A 26983-nucleotide genomic window follows, 5' to 3' on the forward strand; every position below is an offset into this window, starting at 1 on the left:
ATTTACAATTTTCCTTTCAACTATCGGATAGAACCAGTTTTATTATGACATAACTTTAAAACTCTCCCTATACTTGTTAATCTCCCTTTCCAACAACAATAAAAAATAAGGCTTCAAGCTTAGAACTTTGAGTAAACAAAATTGTTTACTGCTAGAATTCAATGAAATTGATTGTATTATATTTCCTTTTACACTGATTTATATTTATGACTAGTGCTGTTGGTTTTCCATTTATGGTGTGTCATATAAAATGTTTAAAAAAACATAACTTAAAATATTTTAAAATTGAACATTTGGAGGCTGATATGGGAACAATCAAGAACACGTGAGAATGACTGAATGTTGGAAAACGCTGCTTAAGCAAAGGGATCTGGGCAATGGCCAGTTTAGTGGTTAGTCTAACCCACTCTTCATCATACTCCCACGACCAAATCTTCCTTCTTTTCCAATATCCCTTAAAAAAAAAATCGCAGCCTCTTTTATTAAACCTTGTTCCCTACTATCTTAAATGTATTTTCTGATTATCTTCTTTGGAGTTCTCAGGTTGACTTTGTCTAAGTCCTAAGTATATCAAAGTCTAATTTTGTGTGACAGAGCAGGTTCTGCTGTGGTGTGGTTAAAACCAAAAGTCATCAAAAAGCAAAGACTTCTAAGGCAGTTTATTTTTAATGCATAAATTAGTCAGAGTAAAAAATGATTTAAAATGTTTTTATGTGCATAAGACCACGTTGCCATGCTAGATGAATCCAATCAGCCAGAAATTGCTCAGCTTACAGCCAGGTCATTGTGAAGCCCTCGAGCTTGCTTCAAGACAGGCACTGGACTTTGAATCCAAGGGAGCTTTTGAAACCCAAGTGGCCGTAGGCTCCATCTTTCCTAGTTCCAGAAAGCTCTTCCTAAGGTGGTTGTTCTTTAAACCCTTTGTATACAATTTCCCTACATTCCTTCTACTCTCTCCCTACTTTTTAGTATATTTTTGTTGGCTCTTGCCTTCCTGCAGTCTTTCTGTTTTTCATTTGCGGTGATGAAATCAATAATTAGACTATAATGTGAATCCAAATGAAAAATGCCTTCTTAAAATTAAAAGAATAAAGCCAACACTTTATTTTCATTTATATTCTTCTGCAGACTTTGGTTGTCATTTATCAGTAAAATTTTATCAGAATATTCAATACTGATAATGCTGCCAATCTTATTTTCAAAGTTGAGGCTTTTCATGTGGGCTGTGGTTGGCACTGCACTTAGCCTGATTTGGATTCTATTTAATCTCTTTGGCTTCAACTGACATTGACAGGCAAAAAAAAACCAGCAATCAGCCTGCCATGAATTTGCCATGGGACTACATACTGTTGCAGAAACTACCATATACTTTTGCTGAGGAAAGACAAATTCACACCTGACAGACTGCAGCAGCCTGGCCCCCATGAGGCATGAGCAGAGAATAAGGAAGGTGCCAAGGAGAGGGTATGTATACTTTTCCTGAGATATCCCTTTCACCATGGCAAAGGCCACTGCATTGCCATCACTATGGAAAGGAAGGCAGCATGATAGGGTAAAAGTAGTACTTTGAAGAAATGATGAAGACTAGGTTTGAAACCAATCTTTGCTGTAGAATAGTTGTGTGCCTTTGGGTAAGCCACACAGCCTTCCTGAGCCTCAGTTTCCTTTTCTGCAAATAGGAGTAAAAATTATTGCTATGAAAATTCAGAGAACAACTGTGAAGGTCAAACATAAAAATGTGTATGAGTATTGTCTTACGAAATGTAAATGAATATAAAATGGTCTGATTAATCATTATCTTAAATTTCTTAATAATAGGAGTAAACACTTTGCCTTTGAGTTGGGCAGGCAACTATTAGCATTCAAACAGTGTAAGCATGAAAATAAATTTAAATGGTATCTAAATCTCAGAGGAACTTTTTGTGCTTTCATTTTCAAATAAGCTTTCTTCATGATGGATCATTATTGAAGAGTTTCTCAGCAAGGGAAAAAAGTTATCCATGGGAGAGGTTGAAATGGAATAAGCTGATTTTAACATGCAAAATGGCTATTTCTGTTTCTACATGTGGTTATAAAGACTCTGTTTTCCCTTCTCTAGCCACCCACCGTATATTCTTCTTCCCAGAGAGATCCATTTACTTTCCATGTTTTAATAATACTGCCTGTTTTCTGAGGAGTTTTATGATGTTGGGAGAGTGATGTACAAAATCAATTGAGATATTTATGAAATCTAGACATGGCTACTAATAAAATGAGACAATAAATAGGCAACCTTAGAAAAATAGGATATATACTATTCCCGAAAGGTAAAGACTGCAGCACACTCAGTCCATAGGGCAGATGGGAACAGAATCAGATAAGAAAACAAAACAAAACAACACCAAGTGTATATAATAAGTTGGTGAGAGTGCCTGCAGTAGTCATGAGATGAACTACAAAAATGTACTACCATTTTAAAAATGTTACTTAAATTAAGCTGATGTTAAAGTAAATTTTTGCAATGTGGTGTGTGTGTGTGTGTGTGTGTGTGTGTGTGTGTGTGTGAATGCAATGGTTCTATTCCATCATTAATGAGGTATAAATTTTTATTTTGTCTTTATCTCAGTTGTAGTGATATTCTGGTTTGGGTGATTCTAGCACACTAAGAAAATACTCAAAAAACAGACCTCCCAAACCATGTGATGGTTCATAAACAGTATTGGCTTCAATTTACTTTGTTGATATTAATATTTTTATAACAGCTTTCATTGGTTACCAGTTCTACCATTTTTTATTCAAACTTCCTATATCCTAATGCTTTAAAACATATCTTATAAACAGAATTTGGCTTTTAAAACAAAATCTAATCCGGTAATCTTTGTCTTATAATTGGAGCATTTAATCCATTTACATTTAATGTAATTACTAATAAATTTGTGGAAAAGTTTATATTTTAAAATAACAATAGATTCACAGAAAAATACAAAGATAGTACAGAAAGAGCTCCTGTACTCTTCACTCAATTCGTGTCTTATATAATTGTAGTCTAATACCAAAATCAAAGATTTGACATTGGCACAATGTGTGTGCATAGTATGTAATTTCCACACGTGTATATTTGTGTAACCACTGCTACAACCAAAATAAAAAACTATTCCATCATCACAAAGATTTCCCTCATACTACCCCTTCATAATCTCACCCCACCATCCCTAACCCATGACAACCGCTAATCTGTTTTCCATCTTTATAATTTTGTCATTCTGAGATTGAAGTGAAATTATACAGTATACAATCTTCTAAGATTGGTTTTCTTCTATCAGCATTTTTTGTTGTTTTCAGTTTGGGGTATTACAAACAAAATTGCTATGAACAATCATGTGTAGTAGTTTGTGGACATATATTTTCATTTATCTGGGATAAATGCCCAACAATGCAATTGCTGGTTTGAATAGTAAATGTATGCTTAATTTTTTACAAACTGCCAAACTTTTTCAGAGTGGCTTTACCAGATTACATTTCCATGTGTAAGAAATTTTATTTCTCTGTATACTAGCCAATATTTGATATTGTTACTATTTTTAAAGTTTTTATTTCATGGTGGCAAGAACATTTAATGTAAGCTCTACCATCTTAACACCTTTTTAAGTGGACAATATAGTGTTGTTTTCTATAATGTTGTACAATAGATCTCTAGAACTTATTCAGGTTTCATAATTAAAGCTTTATGCCCATTGATTAGCAATTTCACACTTTGCTCGTCACCCCGGCCTTGGTAATCATCCTTCTACACACTGATTCTATGAGTTTCATTATTTTAGGTATCTCATATAAGTAGAATTATGCAGTATTTGTCCTTCTGTGACTGGCTTATTATGTTTAGCAAAATGTCGGCAAGGTTCATTTATGTTGTCACATTGAAGGATTTCTTTCTATTTTAAGACTGAATATTATTCCATTGTATGTATATATCACATTTTTCTTTAGTCATTCATCCATCAATGAATATTTAGGTGGTTTCTAATCTTGGCTATTTTGAATACTGCTTCAGTGAACATTGGAGTGCTAGTATCTCTTTGAAATTCTGATTTCATTCCTTCAGATAAATATCCAGAACTAGGATTGCTGGATCATATGGTAGCACTATATTTAACACTTTGAGGAACTTCCATACTGTTTTCCGTAGTGCCTCACTATTTTGCATTTCCAGTGAAAGTGTACAAGTGTTCCAATTTCTCTACATTCTCACCATTTTTTTTAATAATGGTCATACTAACAGGTATGAAATGCTATCTACTTTTAGTTTTGATTTGCGTTTCCCTGATTATTAGTGATGTTGAGCATCTTTCATGTATTTGATGGCCATTAGTGTGTCTTTTTTATTTCATTTTATTTTTTAGAAGAAGTTTCACTCTGTTGCCCAGGCTGGAGTGCAGTGGCACAGTCTTGGCTCACTGCAACTTCTGCCTCTGAATTCAAGAGATTCTCCTGCCTCAGCCTCAAAAGTAGCTGGAAATACAGGTGCATGCCACCATACCCAGCTAATTTTTGTATTTTTAGTAGAGATAGGGTTTTGTCATATTGGCCAGGCTGGTCTCGAACTCCTAACCTTGTGATCTGCCCACCTTGGCCTCCCAAAGTGGTGGGATTACAGGCATGAGCTACCATGCCCAGCCATATGTCTTTTTTGGAGAAATTTCTATTTCAGCTTTTAGCCCATTTAAAAAATGGCGTTATTAGCATTTTACTACTGTTTTTTATTTTAGCAATACTAATAGGTATTATTATGCTCCAGATGGGTAGATTGCAAAGATTTTCTCCCATTCTGTAGGTTGCCTGTTCACTCTGATGATAGTTTCTTTTGCTATGCAGAAGCTCTTTAGTTTAATCAGATCCCATTTGTCATTTTTGGCTTTTGTTGTCATTGCTTTTAGTGTTTTAGTCATGAAGTCTTTGCCCATGCCTATGTCCTGAATGGTATTGCCTAGGTTTTCTTCTAGGATTTTATGGTTTTAGGTTTTATGTTTAAGTCTTTAGTCTATCTTGAGTTAATTTTTATATAAAGTGTAAGGAAGGGGTCCAGTTTCAGTTTTCTGCATATGACTAGCCAGTTTTCCCAGTACCATTTATTAAATAGGGAATCCTTTCCCCATTTCTTGTTTTTGTCAGGTTTGTCAAAGATCCGATGGTTGTAGATGTGTGGTGTTATTTCTAAGGCCTGTGTTCTTCTGTTCCATTGGTCTATATATCTGTTTTGGTAGCAGTATCATGCTGTTTTGGTTACTGTAGCCTTGTAGTATAGTTTGAAGTCAGGTAGCATGATGCCTCCAGCTTTGTTCTTCTTGCTTAGGATTGTCTTGGCTATGCGGGCTCTTTTTTGGTTCCAGATGAAACTTAAAGTAGTTTTTTCCAAATCTGTGAAGAAAGTCAGTGGTAGCTTGATGAGGATAGCATTGAATTTATAAATTACTTTGAGCAGTATGTCCATTTTCATGGTATTAATTCTTTCTATCTATGAGCATGAAATATTTTTTCCATTTGTTTGTGTCCTCTCTTATTTCCTTGAGCAGTGGTTTGTAGCTTTCCTTGAAGAGGTCCTTCACATCCCTTGTAAGCTGTATTCCTAGGGATTTTATTCTCTTTGAAGCAGTTGTGAATGGGAGTTCACTCATGATTTGGCTGTTTGTCTGTTATTGGTGTATAGGAAAGCTTGTGATTTTTGCACATCGATTTTGTTTCCTGAGACTGCTGAAGTTGCTTATCAGCTTAAGGAGGTTTTTGGGCTGAGATGATGGGGTTTTCTAACTATACAATCATGTCATCTGCAAACAGAGACAATTTGACTTCCTCTCTTCCTATTTGAATATCCGTTATTTCTTTCTCTTGCCTGATTGCTCTGGCCAGAATTTCCAATACTATATTGAATAGGAGTGGTGAGAGAGGGCATCCTTGTCTTGTGCTGGTTTTCAAAGGGAATGCTTCCAGTTTTGCCCATTCAGTATGATATTGGCTGTGGGTTTCTCATAAATAGCTCTTATTATTTTGAGATGTGTTCCATCAATATCTTGTTTATTGAGTTTTTAGCATGCAGGGCTATTGAACTTTGTCAAAACCCTTTTCTGCATCTGTAAAAGTCTTGATATATATTATTTCTATTTGATTTCTCCCAACTTAGATGTTGTATTATTCCATTCTTACACTGCCATAAAGATACTACCTGAGTCTGGGTAATTTATAAACAAAAGAGGTTTAATTGACTCACAGTTCTGCATGGCTGGGGAGGCCTCAGGAAACTTACAATCATGATGAAAGGCAAAAGGGGAAGCAGGCACCTCTTCACAAGGCAGCTGGAGAAACAAAGAGAAAAGCTCAGGGGAACTGCCGTGTATAAAACCATCAGATCTCATGAAAACTCCCTCACTATCACAATAACAGCATGGGGGAAACTGTCCTCATGATCCAATTACCTCCCATCAGGTCTTTCTCAACAACTGGGGATTACAATTCAAAAAAGGCTTTGGGTGGGGACACAAAACCTAACCATATCATATGACATGGTTTCATTTATTTTTAAATCTGTCATGTATAAATATTAAATGACAGACTTTATTATTATTTTGTATAGAGAGTGTTAATTTATTGAATGATATATTTGTCATTTTGTTGCTATTGGAAGCACCTCTGAGCTTCCAGATGGAGTCATTTTTCTTCTGCTTAAAGTATACTCTTTAATATTTATTTCATTGTGGGTCTGCTTATGAAGAAGCACCTTAATGTTTTCACTTTACCCTCTTTTTTTAAGTATTATTCCCACTAATTATCAGTTTATGGGTTGAGAGTTATTTTCTTTCAACACTTTAAAGGTATAATTCCTCTTGGCTGCATTGTTTAAGTAGATCGGCTCTCAGCTTTGTTGTTGTTCCTTTACATTTACTTTGTCTTTTTAGCACTAACAATAACAACAATCCTGCCCTAGACAATTTACATTTTTTTCTTTGCCTTTTTATTCAGTAATTTTATAATTACTTATCTAGATATGCCTCCTTTTCATTTATGGTGCATTGGGTTTTCAGGGTTTGTGGATGTGGGTTGGTGTCTTTCATCAGCTTTCTGAAAATTCTTAGCCATTCTCTTTATAAATATTTATTTTCCAGTTTTCTCTCTCCTTTTCTTCTAAGATTTCAATTACAAATATTTTACTTTCTCATTGTGTACTCTGCTATTCTCTTTTCTCTATATTCTGTTCCTTTAGTCTCTCTATTCATTCTGAATATTTTCTCCTGACCTGTATTTCATTTTACCAATTCTTTCTGTAGGTGCATCTAATCTGCTACTGTTGAGTATTGAGTTCCTAATTTGGATTACTGTATTTTTAAAACTTAAAACTTCACTATTGTTTCCTTGTAAAGTTTTTTATTTTTTACTTTTGCCATACTTCCGCATATTGTTTCTTTTTTCCTTGAGCAATAGAAAGCATAGTTATGCTAAGGTCTGTATCTGATAACACCAACATCTGGAAACCTGAAGATCTACTTATATCATTCTGTGTTCCAGTTAATTCCTATTCATGTTACCTTGTCTCTTTGTATTCCTGTCTCTTCCCTTGCCTCATATTTCCATGAATGTTTTATTATCAGCCAGAAATTGTATTTGTAATATTGTCTGTGAAAGTAAACTTAGGAGTAATATGGTGTTATCATCCGTAAGGGAGTATTTTTATTTATTTCTGCCACATGCCTGTGAGCACGTGCAAATTAAAATCATCTCAATTTAAGTCTAGGAATTAAGAGAATTCTAAGATAAGCTGCAGTTTCTGTGAGAATCTGTTTACTTTTAGTTTATCCTTTCTCCTAGGGTGCAGCCCTTCAGGGATTTCAAACCTGAAAAAAGCAAGGACTACCTGGATTTGCCCCTCAACAGAACTTGGACTCCAACTTCTGTACTCTTAGCCTCTTAAATCTATCAATCAGTTCAGCCTCCTACTTGCCCATCTGAATCAGCAAAGGTGGCGCTAAAAAGTGGCCTTTATTCACCACCTTCTGTTGTCCTTCTTCTCTCTTTTTTTTTTTTTTTTTTTTGAGATGGATTTTCACTCTTGTTGCCCAGGCTGGAGTGCGATAGCGTGATCTTGACTCACCACAACCTCTGCCTCCCAGGTTCAAGCAATTCTCCTGCCTCAGTCTCCCGAGTAGCTGGGATTACAGGCATGCGCTACCACACCAGGCAAATTTTGTATTTTTAGTAGATATGGGGTTTCTCCATGTTGGTCAGGCTGGCCCCAAACTCCCGACCTCAGGTGATCCGCCCACCTTGGCCTCCCAAAGTGCTGGGATTACAAGCGTGAGTCACCGCCCCTGGCCATCCTCCTCCATTTTTAACCTCCTTACCTAGTAGGCTCATTGCCTATCTTACTCCTAGAACTTCTAAGACACTGAAATTTTTCTCCCTTTACCAACTATAATTCACTTCTATCTTAATGCTGCTAATGAATGTTTAAGGAGTCTCAACTTCCCTTTCCTCATATTTCCATAGCGGACTTTCTATGCTTTCCTCTGACCTCTGTTCCCAATCTTTTCCATACTTCCCTGTGGAAGAATGAGTTGATGTGATGTGAGTTTTAAGGAAGCCTTTGTGGGCTTTGATCTCTTATAGGGATGGGCTATGTGTACAGAGAAGGCACTATGTCCTGCTCTCAACCATGTGGATTGCCCCCATTCCTACAAGAGGAATGCTTATAGTTCTGAGTGCTAGACTGAATCCATTATGGAAAGCACAGAAAATATTAGATGTCCACTTTGCTACATATTAAATTGTATTATCTGATGCAATCTTTATTAATAATGAAAGTAATTTTATATTCTTCTTTTGTTTGGCTTCTGTCTTAGTTTTCCAAACTCAGGAGAAAAAAAGGATGTTATTTATCGATTTCCTAAAAGCCTCAAGTACCCATTCATCAAAAACTTTACTCTTATTATTGCATATTTTACGGAGGAAGCTTTTCATCCTCCTGTTCTTGGGTGTCATCATCCTAAGGTCATGCCTACAGCTTGGAGAAATAATAGTGATGCATCCAGTTAAATACATTTTTCTTCCCCATTCCATACTCCATTTATAGGCTGGGATTAATGACAAGTTTAGAGTCACAGTAAACTGAAAACATAACCTTGATGTCACAAGTGGAAACAAAGACTTGTTACAGGTCAAGATCTGAAGAAATTTTTCCAGCAACACAGAGATATAACATCATGGATTAGAGCAAATCAACTGAACAACCTGTATATTCTAACCACAGCTATGATACCAAAGTTTACCTTCTCTATAAAAAGTAACTGATATGGTTTGTAATTATGTCCTCTCCCAAATCTCGTGTTGAATAATAATCCCCAATGTTGGAGGGGGGACCTGGTGGGAGGTGATTGGACCACAGGGCTGGACTTTCCCCTTGTTTTTCCCATGACAGTGAGTGAGTCCTCCTGAGATCTGGTTGTTGCAAAATGTGTAGCATCTCCCCTTTCTCTCTATTCTTCCTGCTCCAGTCAGGTAGGACATGCTGGCTTCCATTTTGCCTTCTGCCATGATTGTTAGTTTCCTGAGGCCTCCCCAGCCACACTTCCTGTACAGCTTGTGGAACTGTTTGCCAATTAAACCTCGTTTCTTTGTAAATTACCTAAAATCAGGTAGTTCTTTATAGCAATGTGGGAATGGACTAATACAGTAACCAAATTATTAAGTGCCGCTTACCTTTTTATAGTTTGTGCATTTTTAAAATAAAATACTACAGAGCCACCAATTAAGACCTGATGTCATCTAAGCCAAGAGAAAAAGTTTTCCTAATCCAGCTAGAACAAAGGAGCCTGAACAGTATGAACAAAAGTATGGCCTTGGTCTCCAAACCCACAAACTGTGTTTGTATATACATAACCACAGATAAGGCTCCTTTTATCTTAAAATATTTCCATGAGCTTTCATTTTTCTTTTTTCTTTTTTTCTGAGAACTTCTCATTATTTGCAGCTATTTCTAGGCCACAGCAGCACTCCAGTAGAGTGTTTTGGCAACAGACCCTGTTGTGGTCAGCAGCTCCTCTGCAGCTGGGATTTCTTAAAAGAAGTGAGTAGCATTTGCCTTGTAGTGCTCCAGCAACAAAACAAGGAAAACTTCCATGGGAATCAGATAATCACAGAGCCTTTCCTCTCTCTCCCCTTCCCTTCCCTCATGTGATTAAAGAGATCAGAGCCACTGGTGCACATTTCAGTAAGCATGCCACTCACAGAGGCTAATGTAGGAACATAGTCCTAACTACCAGGCCCTGAAACACATTGTGGAGAACTCCACCAACTAAAGTGATTGTGGGACTCATAACCTTGATGTCACAAGTGGAAAGAAAGACTTGTTACAGGTCAAGATTGTATCACTCTAAAGTAGAGACATGCTTCCGGGTGGATATATACAGGTTTGTGCATTTGATGTGGAGTGATTCAGTCAAAGAATTTACCCCAAAACAATAAGGCTATACATTGAACATCTAGGTTTGTCTTAACTATAGCCAACAATACAAAGTAAAACTAAACAACAACAAAATACCAAACACACAATATTTTCTGGCTAAGCAGAAATTCATGGGCAAAAGTCAAAGACAAAGAGACTTACAAAGTGAAAGTCAACACCGACATCTTAAAATGTGCAAGTCCTATTTGGCTCATCCAACTTGAACAAAGCCACTGTCTGGATATCAATCTAAATATCTAGAACATGTTTTGATACTTATAAAAATGGGATTATGAAAATATACCACTGACTAAAATTGAATCTAATATACCAAGATGTTGCCATTTTCTAATAACCTTCAAACAACAAAACAACCAAAGAAATGTCATTGAGTCACCATAACTTTAAATAAGTATCATTTTAGAATAATTGGGATGGAAACAACTGTGAAAAATACCCTTTGAAATCTTATAAACAGCCCTCACTGAAGCCTGAAAGATCAGTTGTGGACTTTTTATTTCTTAAAAAAGTAATATTTTATTAACAATATTTTTATGTGATCCTAAAAAACTTTCTCAATGTTGACTCCTCTCTGCAAACATCTGCTTTCACTTTGCAGAACTACTCACATTCCCATTACTAGTGCTCACCCATGAGGGGCAGACACTTTACTTTTGATGAGCGACAGTTTCAACACCCACATTAGGCAAAAGGGCATTTCTCACGAGAAAAACAGGCTGCTTGTTTGACAAAGGGCTATTTGTGAGGTCACCTTTTGTTTAATGATCCCATCGCAAGGCAGATGTTGGAGAGGGAAGTTTGAGAATCCTTCTAAACCAGATGCACTTTGGGTTACTTCCTCTGCTTGATTCCAACACAGCTGAACAGAATAAAACAAAAGAGGAAATGGGGACACCCAACCTGAACATTATGACTGCCTTCAGCAATAGCCTTTAGAAACCCTCTCAGGATCCTGTGACAGCACAGAGGTGTGTCATCTTCTTATAGAATTTTGCTCCAAAAGCAGGATTTATACAATTTCTAAAAGCAATTAATGCAGAAACACAGCTAGCATACATAGCAATAACTCAGGCAAAAAGGCAACACTCAAGCAAAATTCTTCCTGGAATTAAAATCCTGTTATTAAGTCAACCAACTTTTCTTTCAACTAACTAAATAAACAACAGCAAGACACAGTAAGCTTTGACTCAGAGAAAGAGTTTCTGGGTTGACTCTCAGAAGCTTCGTGTTTCAATTCCAACTCTGTAAGACTTTGGGTGATCTTTCTAAATTTACTTGATTCCTCTTAATCTTAGTATTATCATGCATTTCGTGAAGAGCATTTTACTTGATGACACTTACTAATAAGTTTCTGGACATCTGTGTCCAGTGTCGTATGAACAAATGAAATACATTCATATTTAACTTACTATTTTTACTCATTTCTTACCAATAGTCCCTCTTTCTTCAGTAATCCTTACCTCAGTTTAAAATGCCACCAACTGCCCTGTTTCCATAGCCAGAAATCTGCTAGTCGTCTCCTTTTCTATTTTCAGTAATACAGTGCTTCTTTAAGTGGTTCTGTATAGTTTCTATATTTTATACACACACACACACACACATATATATTGCAGAAACCTAGACCTATAAGTTTAGTACCTGAATCTCTTGCTGATTCGTGCATTTCTATCAATCTTCTCAGTCAGATATTTAGCTCAGATCTGTCCTCTTATCCAAGCATTTCCAAGAGCCTCCTAGCTACTCTTCTGGTATCATGTTACACCCTACAATCCAGCTCTTCAAAGTCACCTGACTTCTTTTTAAAAGGTGCTTACTATATATACATCTCTCTCTCTCTCTTGCTCAACATTCTTCAGTTATTCCCTAGTGGACACAGAATAAAGTCTAGCTCTTTAGCATGTTACTCAGGCTCCTTCAGTGCCAGTCCTCACGAATTCCTCACCCATCCTGCAGAAGCTCCCAGTTTTCAATATTCTCCTAAATGCTGTGGAAACTCTGTCTATGCAGGATTCTAAAGATGAGGAAAATCAGTCCCTTAAGACTCAGCTTAAGCATTGCCGCTTGTGCCTTTACTGTTAGTTTGCCCCTCTGTTCTTAAAAGTTTATTCCTGGCATTGCTCTTGAGGGAAGGAAGTTTGTCAGGGCCAAGAGTCCTAAATGTTAGACCTTTCTCTCTGAACACTAACAACATTAAACTCCATTCAAGAAGGAGAAAAAGAAGCCATCATCTAGAAACAATGTTGATAACCACAGTTCCTTAACTTGGGCTTGTTAAAAGACTTTACCTCTGTGAGTATACTGAAACACATTTTTAGTTTATCTCCCATTATCAAGAAAGAAATATTAAAACTTCATTGCTGAGGATCACTCTGAATGTGAGTGCTCAAGACGATCAGGTCTTGAAATCTAGAAATTTTTAGTGTAAGTACTGAGTGCTAGGGGAAAAAAAATATACTCTTCAAACTACATCCCTGGAAGTGTTAGTGATGTCATAATTCATGTCAGGGGAGCCATGGGGAACATTCCTGAGGATCTAGAAACTATAGGATGGACAGTTATAAAAGATAAGGGAAGTATAGTGCATAGGTTGCTGTGAGGTGGAGAGAAAGTTGCTTACTTTTCCTGAGCCTCAACTTTCTGAAAATATAGAAACACATTTAGATGATGAGTTATGAAGTGAAGGAGAGGATGACTCAGCAGCAATGTGCCAGTTCCATAGTGATTTCTCCACCAAGCTGGAGAAGGATTTGTAGCAATGGTTCCAGTACTAACTGTGCACATCTATAGGATGAAGGTAAGTAGGGCGGCTATACTTCTAGTTATCTAGTTTGCTTAGGACAGTTCTAGGTTATGCCTGTTGTTTTAATAGATGTTTTAAAAATTCCCATTTATATTTTTTTAAATGTCCAAATTTAGATAATAAGTTATATAACTGTAGTATGAATTTTTATTTTTTCCCTGAAAATTAGTAGAAATTACGTATGCTTCTGGCTTTTGGTAAATGTGTTGACTATGGAGAAGGGCAGGAGTTTAGAGTTGGACTATAAAATGTTTCCTCCTTTTAAATCTCCCTTAAAAACATGTTTCTTCATTATGATTCTCAATCTTTTAGCATAATTTAAAATTCATGTAGCCCTTTAAAAACAACTTTCAGGTGATATTTACTTGGACTTAAATGTTCAGATTTCAGTGAGATCCTATTGAATTAAATTTACAGGTTGCAGTGGGGAAAGGCTACCAGCAATCCTTTTTGCCTATCCCTCAGGGGACTTAGGAAGGACAGAGAAGAGACAAAAATCAATGTAACATTCAAACAACACTGCAATCGTGCTATAGCCATCTCAATGTGATATCATAAGTAGCCAGTGTTTTTTTTTTCACCAAAGAATATCATTCTTATTAAACTCCCCCAATGAAAGTGTCCTTGCTAAGGGAATTCCACAAAATACATACATAATTTTACCATCTGCAGAGGTGATAGCACTTCGTTAGGAAAGCCAAGAATATTAGAAGATGTTTTCAAAGCAGCACCTCAGGTAAGAGACCCCCTCCCCACCTTTGTTGCTACTAATGGTTCTGCAACTCATTTTATGCTCATTGCATCACAGAATTTCCCTTAGAGAATATGGAATTCAAATCAGATGAACAGATGTTCACAAATTAAAATACTCTATGTGTATACCTACAGCAATCATGGAAGGGTAGGTGGAGAGGAGCCATCATAAAAGAAGAAACAGACAAGACATTTGGAAACGATTGAATTCTTGTTTTTCTTTTCTCTGATCACTTCTTATCTCTATGAACTGCTCTCCTCCTTTCTGCCATCTTGTTGCCCATCATCACATTATTTTTCTCACAACCTCTCAGTTTCCATTGACAGAGAGTTGTTCTCTCTGAGCAGTCACAATTGAGTAGTGGGAGACATGTGTTTTAGATGCCAAAAGTCAACCTCTGTCTTTCTCCCTTTCTTTGTAATCATAGAATTGGGTTTTAGTATTTTGACTGGGAAACATAGCTTGCAAATAACTGAATTTGCATTTTTAGGCTGTAATTCAGCAGGCAGAGAAATTAGCTGTATCCTGGACAGGAGGGTTTATACAACGCTGGTCTCTAGTTGCTTCTCCTTTGCAGTTTATTCTCTCCACAGATCACAGTCTTTGACCCAGGCTTGTTAGTTGAGGATCATTCAGGTTCACCTTCACCCAATCCTAAATCCCAATCATTTTTTCCCAATCTTGACTCCAATCAAAATGTACTCCTTCTACTCCTGCATCCCACCAAGCATCTAATTTCCTCTAGGAAATAGTCCAAGCCATTTGTGCTAATGTGCCTGACAAGGACATACATTTAGAGCTCATTATTTCATGTTTCTAAAAAGCTTTCCTTCATAGAAATTAATCCTTCCTAAGTGAAAAATATTGCCAAGATTTCATTGAGCATTGCCTTTGAGGATTTTCTTTGTCTGTGTATTAGAATAGATGTCAGTGGCTCATGAAAAACAGCCACAGCTCACCAATAAACATTTTAATGAATACACTTACTTCTTCCCATCCTCCTGCTCCAGTTGAATTTTTTTTAAATGCATCCAATTTTACTGAACAATGATGATTTGTAATTTTTACCGTGGGGCTTAGAGAGGAATTATAAAACCCCATCATTCTTCACATCGCATTATTTTACTCATTAAACAATGTTTTAAAATCTCCCCGATTTATGTTTTCTACTGAGGTTACAACAAATCAGTGTTCATCTCTAGAGGGCCATTTCTCATGTGCCTTATCTGTTTTTGAGAACCTCGATGGTAGATTTGCCTGTGTGACCACATGAGGTAAGGTCAATCAAGCTCATCTTGTCAAACTTGTCATAACCCTGGGATTTCACACAACAGAACTTCCCCTCCTGCATTCTTAGCAAGGCCACACAACAGGGGGATTTTAGAATTCGATATGCAAGCTTATATTCTCTGCAGTGAGTAGTGTTTCAACAAAATTTCCAGCATTTTGAAATTGTGTAACATAAAAAATAAACAGAAGAAGAAAATAATGTCTCATTTCACCTATCTCCATGTAGAAAATTCATAGCAAAAAAAAAAGGAAAAAAAAATTTTTAACCATGGTAGGGGCTTAAGGGCAGGGGGATGGTCTGAGCATAAAAATCACATTTGCTTCAAACATCCAGAAAACATCTTTGATTACCATTGTCGTGTTGCAAAGGAAACACTGGCTACTTAGGACATCACGTTGAGATGGCTGTCACAGCACGGTTGCACTGTTGTTTAAATGTTACACTGATTCTTGTCTCTTCTTTGTCCTTCCTAAGTTCCCCAAGGGACAGGCATAAAGGATCACTGGTAGCCAAAGAGTGTAAAAGAGAGAAACTAGATAGTAGTCTATATTTAGCTACATTTGGATTATTATCTTATTTTTAGACCAATCATGGCAAATGTGCTTTGGGGTTCATAGTGGCAGTATTCATACCTCTATGCCCTAACCTCCTCACCTGCCATCTCTTTCCCAAAACTCTCAAACAGAAATGGTAGATTTTGGTTTCATCAGAAGACAAAAAGGAAGCATCCTGAACCTATTCCTGGAGCATCTCAGGTCTTTAGGCCATAGCCTTGCACTCAGCTGTGTTAACATGAACTTGTTTCTTTCCATTTCCAATCAGCCCTGACTCCCTGTGACCACAGAAACCCATGAATAATAGAATGTGACCCTCCCCATATATATTACTGTCCCCTGCCAGCTTCCCTACAATGTTTCCTGAGAAAAACTTTCTCCCCACTACCCTGAAAATGTAGGAAGGATTTCAGTCAGCTGTTAGAAAGAAGTACACAAGTATGTGAGTGCAGTAAAATCCAGTGGTCTGTGCAAGAGGATGAGGGTCAAGAAGAGAAGCAGCAAGGAAATGCTGGTAGGCTGAAGTACAAGGTTCTGCAAAGGAGGGACTCTACAACTGCTATTCTGCACATAGCCTTTAATGCCTTGAGATTGTTTTGGAATTTCTGGCACATTTTGAGAAGAAAACTGCCTATGTCTCTACTTGGCTCTCTGAGAAAAAAAAATGAGTATGTACTAGAGGGACTATACATTGTAGGCTTGGAAACAGGCTGGCACACTGAATAATTGCAGGCTACCCTAGGTGCTCAGAAAGGGAAGCAGAGCTGTACTGTCTGCTACCTGCATGTGTAATGAACTTCATAGCTTGCTGCGGTGGCAGGGAGATCATGCAGAGTGTTCAGCTTCAGACGGAGCCTGGGAACAAGGTCCAGGGGAGAAGTATCTGCAAAAATAGAAGGAAAATGGGTTACATAGTTTCAGATAGACAGGCGAAACGGGGTTTGAGATCTATTGCATAGCGCGGTGACTATAGTCAAGAAGAATGTCTTGTATATAGTATTTCAAAATAATAACAGGATAAATTTTAAATGTCTCACCATAAAAAAGGACAAGTAAATGAGGTGCTAGATATGTTAATTAGCTTGATTTAATCATCCCATATTGTATGTAGACATCAAAATATCACATTACATCTCATAAATTTATACAATTATGATTTGACAAGCAAAAACAAGACCAGATAGTCCCGATGCTCTTTAAATTGTCTCCGGGTATTAAAAGCCAAGAACAACTGTTCAATATTTTTATAAGGCAGGTATAACTTTGATATTTATGCCTAATAAAGATGGTAGCAAAAATTTTAAGATGTGATAGGAAGTTTAAAGAGAAAAAGTTGATAGGACAGGCATTTTAAAGATAAAATACTACTTCTGCGAGGCACATGATGTTTTAGCAAAGCATCATGCACAGTAGGCAATGTATTTACAACGGTGCCAATGCTTCATGAGTGGTAGCATCTGACTACATGATTCATGAAAGCACAAAGGTTGCTGGATGTGGGGTGTCTCTGTTACACAAGCCCTTTAGTAGGGCAAACCCTGCACAAATTCCACCTCTACTTTTCTTCACTGGGTTCCTCCTGGCCAGCCTGGACATTCTGAATTGTCCTTTTGCTGTTCACACACTTCACACTATTGTCACATCCACCCATCCTGCCATTTGTGGATACCCTCCCCCGTGTCTAATTTTCACTGTGTCTCCTTCTGTATTTAACTCCCCAAGGTCTCAAACCCATGAAATAAAACTCTGTCTGTTGCAAGGAGATTTGGAGAGGAATGCAACTATAGGCCATATTCGGGGTAGATGAGATCATTTTCAACACTAAATTCAAAAAGTAGCTCACTATTTGCCAAACCTCCTCAATAGCTAACCCTGCACTGAGTGCATAGCATTCAGGCCCTCAGGACAATACAAGGGAGAATTGTATTTGCAACTATTAACTTAAGGGAAAATCTAGAATGATCATTCATTTCTTCTCCTAGGGAGGAATCAATCTTTTCAAGTAGTCCACCATGTGTGGGCATAAACATGATTATCTGTCACTTATACAAATATTTCATTTAATACATATATTCTATGCTTTTAAGACCCAAAACATTTATGTGAAATAGAAAATGTGAATACATATATTCTTGTTATTTCAAGTTCACGTATTTTGAAAACGCATAGAAAATAAACCTACGGAATTTTTTAAGTCATTAAGATTTTGAAAAAAGGTGAAAGTAAGCCCCTATTGTTGTATGTTATTGTTTTCTACAGAAAGAGAAAAAAATGTTTATATTTTGGAAGAAAGGTGCTTTATTAAGAATTACATTTTCAAGGAAAATGGAAATATGTGAATAATCACATTAAGACTAAACAAGGACAAAGCTGGAGGCGTCACGCTACCTGACTTCAAACTATACTACAAGGCTACAGTAATCAAACACATGGTACCTGTAACCTATAAACAGAGATATAGACCAATGGAAACAGAACAGAGCTCCTCAGTAAATAATACCACACATCTACACCATCTGATCTTTGACAAACCTGAGAGAAACAAGAAATGGACGAAAGGATTCCCTATTTAATAAATGGTGCTGGAAATTGGCTAGCCATAATAGAAATCTGAAACTGGATCCTTTCCTTAACTCTTATATGAGATTAATTCAAGATGGATTAGAGACTTAAATTGTCCAGACCTAATACCATAAAAACCACTAGAAGAAAACCTAGGTTAGTACCCGTCAGGACATAAGGCATGGGCAAGGACTTCATGTCTAAAACACCAAAGGAATGCAGCAAAAGCCAAATTGACAAATAGGACCTAATTAATGGTAAAGGAGCTTCTGCACAGCAAAGAAAACTACCATCAGAGTGAACAGGCAAACCTACAGAATGGGAGAACATTTTTGCAATCTACTTATCGAAAAAGGGCTAATATCCAGGAATCTACAAAGAACTCAAACAAATTTACAAGAAAAAAACAAACAACCCATCAAAAAGGTGCAAAGGATATTGAACAGAACTTTCTCCAAGAAGAAGACATTCTATACAGCCAACAGACACATGCAAATGCTCATCCATCACTCCCCATCAGAGAAATGCAAATCAAAACCACCAATGAGAATATCATACTCACACCAGTTAGAATTGCAATCACTTAAAAAGTCAGGAACAACAGGTGTTGGAGAGGATTGTGAGAAATAGGAACAACTTTTACACTGATTGTAGGAGGTTGTAAACTAGTTCATACCATTATGGAAAACAAGTATTGGCAATTTCTCAGGATCTAGAACTAGAATGTACCAGATATGACCCAGCCTGCCCACTACTGGGTTATAATACCCAAAAGGATTATAAATCATCCTGCTTAAAGACATCATGCACACGTATGTTTATTGTGGCATTATTCACAATAGCAAAGACTTGAATCAACCCAAATGTCCATCTGTGACAGACTGGATTAAGAAAATGTGGCACATATAACATGGAGATACCTATGCCAGCCATAAAAAAGGATGATTTTGCGTCCTTTTTAGGGACATGATGCAGCTGGAACCATCTTTCTTAGCAAACTATCAAAAGAACCAGAAAACCCAAACACCGCATGTTCTCAATCATAGGTGGGAACTGAAACAATGAATCACTTGGACTTGGGAAGGGAACATCACACATCAGGGCCTATCATGGGGAGGGGGAAGGGGGAGGGATTGCAATTGGAGTTATACCTGATATAAATGTATGAATCGGATGGGTGCAGACGAGTTGATTGGGTGCAGCACACACAAGACATGGCACAATATACATAGTATCAAACCTGCACGTTACTGCACATGTACCCTAGAACTTCAAGTATAATAAAAAATAATAATAATAATAAGAAATATTGTTAAGTACTAACTGATGCCTTTAAAAGAAGATCCAAAAATTGTTACTAAGTTTAATTACATTCACATATACAATTACATGTATGTACATTCACATGTACAATTACATATACGTTTTAATATTTTATATTGCATTTGTTTATCAACTCTGATTTTTCAGGTGAGCAGTTCTTAGCTATCTTTAATTTTGTTCCAAAACAATTGATTTTTTAAAATTCAAATACAGGACTTCGTATTTTTTCTGTTAAATTATATCTTATAAAAATGTTGCATTACTCATGTTAAACTAATGTTACAGATGCTGAGAACCTGAGGACTTTCAGATTTTTATTTTTTGAAAGCCAGAAGATTAATTACCATTTTCAGAAAGAAGATTAAGTAAAATGGAGAAAGCTTGCTAACTCCCTGGATAAGTAGTAATAGGTTGATTAATGAAGGATAATAAGAATCTACCTTGGAGCTCCAAGAATCCTTTTGAATAAAATTTTTTGTATCTTTTAGTTTGATGTACAAGGAAATCCCATTACACTCATTACCCAGATTCTACAAGTATTTACATTTTGCCTAATTTCTTTTTTTCTATTTGTGTATGTATATGTACATTTTTTTCTGAACCATTTGATAGTAACCCGGAGTCAATATGTTTCTTTAACCCTAAAAATGTTAGGGTGATTTTCTTAAGAGCAAGGACATTCTTTTACAGAACGCCTGCAAAGTTATCACAATCAAGAAACTTAACTTTGATACCTGAAGATTATGTACTGAATGCTTGTGTCCCCCACACAGATTCATATGTTGAAGTACTAACCCTCAATGTGATGGTGTTTGGACATGGGGCCTTTGGGAGGTTATTAGGCTTAGATGAGATTATGAGGATGAGGCCCTCGTCCAATGAGATTGGTGAACCAGGACTCTCTCTTGCTCTTGCTCTCTCTTTCTCTCTCCTCGTGTGTGTGTGTGTGTGTGTGTGTGTGTGTGTGTGCCTGTGCATACAAAGAAGAGGTCATGTGAGCACACAGCAAGATGGTGGCTGTCTGTAACCCAAAGGAAGAGCCCTCCTCAAAAAACAACCATGCGACACTCTAATCTTAGACTTTTAGCCTCCAGAATTGTGAAAAAATAAATTTCTGTTGTTTAAACGACCCAGAATATGGTATCTGGTTCTGCAGCCCACAGATACTAAGATATCAATCCACAATTCATATGCAAATTTTTTCAGTTGTTCCAATAATGTTCTTTACAGTCATTTTTTTCCTTAGGTTGAGGATCCAACCGAGGAACATATATTTTATTTAGTTGTCAAATCTCTTTAATTTCCTTACATCTGGAAGCTTTCCTCTGTCTTTTAATCCTTTTTGACCTTGACAATTTTGAAGGGTACTTGTCAATTACTTCATAGAATGCTTCTTGCTTTAGGTTTGGTTGATGTTTCCTCATGATTAAATTCAGGTGATTGACTTTGGCAACACTTCTGTGGAAGTGATGGCTTGTCCTTCTCTTGATCATATCTGGAAATATTTGATGTTCATGGGCCCAGTAGTAACGAAACTTACTTTGGTATACAGCACTTTTTCCACTGAAAAGTTTTTTTGTCTTTGTGATTAATTAAGAATTTGTTTGGGATACTTTAAGCCTATGCAAATACAACAGTTCTTGTCAAAATTTTATCCACCAGTTTTAGCATCCACCATTTCTTCTACATTAATTGGTTGGCACTCTACTGTCAAGAAAAGCAGCTTTCACTTATCTATTTGTGTGTTTTGAAAGTTAATGTAAGAATGGACTTGTGAATTCTTATTTTATATAATGGACTGTAATTATTGCAATTATTATTGTGTTGTTATATTCTGATGCTGAAATAGTTCTCAAATCTGTCCAGTGGAAGTCTCTTCAAGCTGGTTCTATGTTCTTTTGACATGGGTCTGTCATTCCTTGAACATCTTCTTATTTTCTGTCACAAAATGTTCCAGACTTATCTTGTTCTTTCCTTCCCAAATTCCACAAGCAGCTGTCTCTCCAAGAAGCCCTAGATCTGATTCCTTTTAGTGGAGATTATGATTACAGATCAAGAGCATCTGGGTTCTAGGTGTATGCTTTGCTATAGATATGGCATTGTTTCAAGGTCTCTAGGCAGACAGAGGTAGGCTACTTGTGTGTGCACACACACACACAAACACCACACATATATGTATATACACACAAACATATAATTCGTTTTATCTATATTTTTCAGAAGTTGAGAGTTAATCTATTTTCTTTCTTCCTTTTCTTTTTCTTTCCTCTTCTGGCCATCATCTTCTCCTTCTCTTTTCCATTCTTTCTTCATTTAATTTTCATTTTCCCCATGTCTACTCATAGTCTCCTTACTTATAGTCAAGAGAAAAGGGTCTCTGAATTTTCTGGATACAAAAATCATGTACCTCTCTCTGGCACTGAAGAAAAAATGGGATAGATAGGAGAGGGGCTGCAAACTGAAAGTGTCCCAGGAAGAGATATAGACCTATCAGCCTTCAGCAGCATGCTATGACCTAACAAGCCCGTTGTTCTCTAGCCATCAATAAATGCCAGCTTAAAATATACCTTTGGGTGTTATTTCTGGCAACTATCCTTTGCAGTATATGTCTCAGTCTGGTCAAAATTCACTACAGAGAAATGAGAGGAATCAGGGCTTAATATTTAAAACATCCTAGGTCTAAGCCTCTAAACACTTAAACATCATCTTAAAATAAATACATAAAATGAAAACTTCACAATTAAAAAATTATACTGAACACTTTAACTTTTAAAAGATAATTGAATAAAAGATTTATAGGCTAGAGCAGTACTGTGAAAGAAAATATTTGGAAATTCATAATTTGACACAAATTGTTTTCTACCTTAACTTCTGAAAGATCTAATTAAGGAAGGTGTTTTCTTTTCTTTTTTATGAAATAATATGTCCTGACAAACTGCATGAATATAAAGTATATATGTTCGGTATAAGTGCAGGACTCACAAATTAACCTTTCTGGTACAAATGCAGAGTTTGTTAAACAAAAGCTTCCCAATCCAGTACTTTTTCAAGAATATTCCCGTAAAAAAAATTGGGAATAGGTTGAATTATCTGTCACATTCTTAACCTTATGGCTTTTAACCAATCATGGACTCTTATAGTTGGAATTTTATAGTTTGAAGAAACCTTCCAAATTACGCATTCCTTTCTTCTTCTGATTTCACTTGTAAAGGAATTACTTATTTCGATAATTTTAAAAGGCAGAGACCACTGAGAATTTTACATCACTTTTAATCAAATTCTTTTAGTGCCTATCATATGGTTATACATAAATTAGTTTCCAAATATTCCAATCAAACATCCCTTTAGTTTATGTATTGAATTCTCACCATGTACCAGGAACTGTGTGGGTGCTATGCATGCAGCACTCTGGCTAGTGTGTGGGAAGTAGATGGTAGAGGATTGTGGACAGAAGGAAGACCAGTCAGGAGGTGCCTGCAAGCATAGCCTAAGAAAGAGATCATTATGATACAGACTAGCAGGACAGGCAAACTGATGGGTTAGTTGGATTTAGATATATGTTATAGAACTCACAGAACAGGCTAATGGAGAGGACATGAAATATGTGAAAAAGAAAGAGGTTAAAGATGGAGATTGTGGGATTGTATTTGTTTTTTAGCCTGAAGTCTAAAGCTGGTCTTTATATCAGGATGGGAAACACTAAGGGAGAATAAGTTTGGGGTGGAAAATAAATCAAGTGAGTTTTGTGGGCATGGTACTTTTGAGATGTGTATTTGATTTCCAAGTGGAGATGTGTAAGTATTCCAAGTGGATAACTTATGTGGGGTTCACTGGAAAGATCAGGACTGGAGAAATCATCAGCTTATAAATAGGATTTTATAGCCTCAGACTAGGACCCAAAGGCATATTTTTAACTGGCATTTATCTAAGGCTCACTGTGCATTAGCAACTGCTCTGAGTGCCTACATGCATTGATTCATTCAGCTCTCCCAGCAGTCCAACTCAGTCAGGTAGATACCTTTATTATTATTGCTATTTGCAAATAAATAAACTAAGAGCAAAGAGAGACTACGTAATGTGCTCCAGATTGCATTGCTAGTAAATGCCAAAGCAAAATGTGAACCCTAGCAATCTGAGTTTACAGCCCTGCTCCTAACCATCATGTTGCTTCTATTTATGTAACATGACCCTGCCCAAAAGAAACTTGCGATGTAGTTGAACAAATGAAAGTAACACACGTAAAAAACACAAAGATAAGTTAGGTACTAAAATGTCATGCTATTGACTGTGAGTCAAAGAAGTTTGGAATGGGTTTGAACTTCTTAGATAATAGGACATAGCAATAATTAGCTACTTCATTGTGATTCAATTACACACTGGAGATCTGAAATAATTTAACAGATTCCATAAATATCCAATTTATAGCCACAAATTAGCTTAGTCATGGGTATTATCATGCTCATAATAGCTAATCATTTAGATATTGTGCACACCTTGCCCTACTGCCAGCACTTTTGTAAAACCTCGCTGTCATTTAAGTCTTTCTTAATCTTTTAAAGTGGCAGTAAAGAGTGCTAGTAAAAGGCTCATTAACACTTTCTCTTCTAAACAGACAATTATAGTCTATATTCACTTCATTCTACATTATAAGCAAAAACTTAGGAACTTCATGGGAATTCCAATTCAACAGAAACTTATTGAGGATGAAATCGAGAGTGGAAATGCACTAAACCCTGTGAGATTGTTAAAGCCTTGGCTCCAAGATTTTGCCAGCTCTATGCCAAATTATGCTCAATAATCTTTCTCTTTTGAAAGTAAAGCCAGGATCTCTAACTTACTGACAAGGAAATACTTCTACTTTTCTTACGACAAGATAACTTCTAGACCCCTACTTTAAAGGTATTGCTTTTGCTGACATCAGTGCTGAAAATTTGTGTTGTGAGAAAAAACTCCCTAGAAATGCTTTTCCAGCTCCAAGAATCACTGGAACTGAGCAGTGTCTCCAGCAGCAATGAGTGTTTGGTGCTTTAATTTGGTGTTGAACATGGCCCATGAGCCAAATCCAGCCCATCATCTGTTTTTGTATGATCATAAGAATGGTTTTTCCATTTTTAAGTGGTTGAAAAAATAAATAGTATTTCATTACATATGAAAATTTTATGAAATTCACATTTTAGTGTTCATAAATAAAGCTTTTTTGGAACACGCCCATTCACTCATATATTTCTCATGGCTATTTTTACACTCTGCAATGGCAGAGATGATAATTCTTGACAGAGACCATATTTCTGGTCCTTTACTGGAAAATTTCTCTAATTTATGCTCTATATTTTGAAAACAAGGCTCTGGTCATAACCAATTTTGGAATATAAAATATCTGTTTATTTTGTACTTCTGTTCTTAAAATCATAGTCCTATATAGCAGAACTAATTCAAAAGTAAGAGGGCCATATTTATCAATGAGTGAGAAAATAGAACTACATTCAAGCAAACCAATCATTCATTATTAAAAAATAAATATGATCACAGTATCTGTAGAAAGTCAAATCTGATTTACTATTTGGTTGCTTTTTAATGACCTTCCATTTTTTCTTTAAGAGAGTTTATTCCTAAATGTTGTCACATGGGGAATTCCAGAACTCTGTACACATGCATCAGTTTTGGCCATTTTCTATTGAAGAAAGTAGAGGAAGACTTTTTGATCTGGAAAAAATGATCCCTTGAATTTGACGAAAGCAAGAAAATTATTTCACAATTACATATGGCTTTGATTAGTCATAGTTCTTTAAACTCAACAATGTCTTGTCATTCCTACAACTTGATAAGTTGGCAAACTAGGTATATTTATCATTGGTTTAAAGTAAGGAAACTGAGGCCTAAACTATCATTGCACTATAATGAAAAAAAAAAAAAAGCATAGGGCTTAGAGTCAAAACCTTGGGCCCCCATCCCACTCAACTCCCCAAGAACCATGTGTCCCTTATCTAAAAATGGAAGTGAGAACCTTGACTAACTTACTTCACTGAGATGTTGTAAAGATCAAATGAGATGAATATGAGCATGCTCCGAAAACTCCATAAAACACTTTATTAAAAGGAAAAAGAGACCTCTCTAGATTCCTCCTCTATGGGCAGAGAATCTCTGAAAGAAAGACAGCAGCCCCAGTCAGAGGCTGATAGATAAAACTCCCATCACCCTGGGACAGAGCACCTGGGGGAAGGGGCAGCTGTGGGCACAGCTTCAGCAGACTTAAACGTTCCTGCCTGCTGGCTCTGCAGACAGCAGCAGATCTCCCAGTACAGTGTTCTAGCTCTGCTAAGGGACAGACTGCCTCCTTAGGTGGATCACTGACCCCGGTGCCTCTGGACTGGGAGACATCTCCCAGCAGGGGTCAGCAGATATCTCATATAGGAGGGCTCTGGCTGGCATCTGGTGGGTGCCCCTCTGGGACAAAGCTTCCAGAGGAAGAAACAGGCAGCAATCTTTGTTGTTCAGCAGCCTCCACTGGTGACACCCATGCAAGCAGGGTCTAGAGAAGACTTCCAGCTAACTCCAGCAGATCTGCAGCAGAGGGGCCTGTTAGAAGAAAAACTAACAAAGAGAAAGGAATAGCATTAACATCAACAAAAAGGACATCCACAGAAACCCCGTCCAAAAGTCACCAACAACAAAGACCAAAGGTAGATAAATCCATGAAGATGAGGAAAAACCAGGGCAAAAAGGCTGAAAATTCCAAAACCCAGAAACCTCTTCTCCTCAAAAAGATCATAACTCCTCACCAGCAAGGGAACAAAACTGGATGGAGAATGAGTTTGACGAACTGACAGAAGTAGACTTCAGAAGGTGGGTAGTAACAAACTGCTCTGAGCTAAAGGAGCATGTTCTAACCCAGTGCGAGGAAACTAAGAACCTTGAAACAGATTAGAGGAATTGCTAATTAGAATAACCAGTTTAGAGGAGAACATAAATAACCTGATGGAGCTGAAAAACACAGCACAAGAACTTCATGAAGCATACACAAGTCATCAGATTCATCAAGGATGAAATGAAGGAAGTATGTTAAGGGCAGCCAGAGAAAAAGATTGGGTTATCCACAACGGGGAGCCCTTCAGGCTAACAGCAGATCTTTCTGCAGAAACCCTACAAGCCAGAAGAGAGTAGGGGCCAATATTCAACATTCTTAAAGAAAAGAATTTTCAACCCAGAATTTCAT

General features: G+C 36.9%; 1 protein-coding gene across 1 annotated transcript in view; it reads right to left on the minus strand.

Moving 5' to 3' along the window:
* Positions 1–16447: 16447 nt before the first annotated feature.
* LOC108534020 (uncharacterized) overlaps positions 16448–26983 on the minus strand; it is a 269309-nt gene continuing 258773 nt past the window's right edge. The window contains exon 3 of the mRNA XM_017879087.1: positions 16448–16768. The gene's annotated coding sequence lies outside the window, so the exon portion shown is untranslated. The remainder of the gene's footprint in view (positions 16769–26983) is intronic.

The sequence above is a fragment of the Rhinopithecus bieti genome, unplaced genomic scaffold, assembly GCF_001698545.2.
Source record: "Rhinopithecus bieti isolate Rb0 unplaced genomic scaffold, ASM169854v2 scaffold_11587, whole genome shotgun sequence".
NCBI classification, from domain to species: domain Eukaryota; kingdom Metazoa; phylum Chordata; class Mammalia; order Primates; family Cercopithecidae; genus Rhinopithecus; species Rhinopithecus bieti.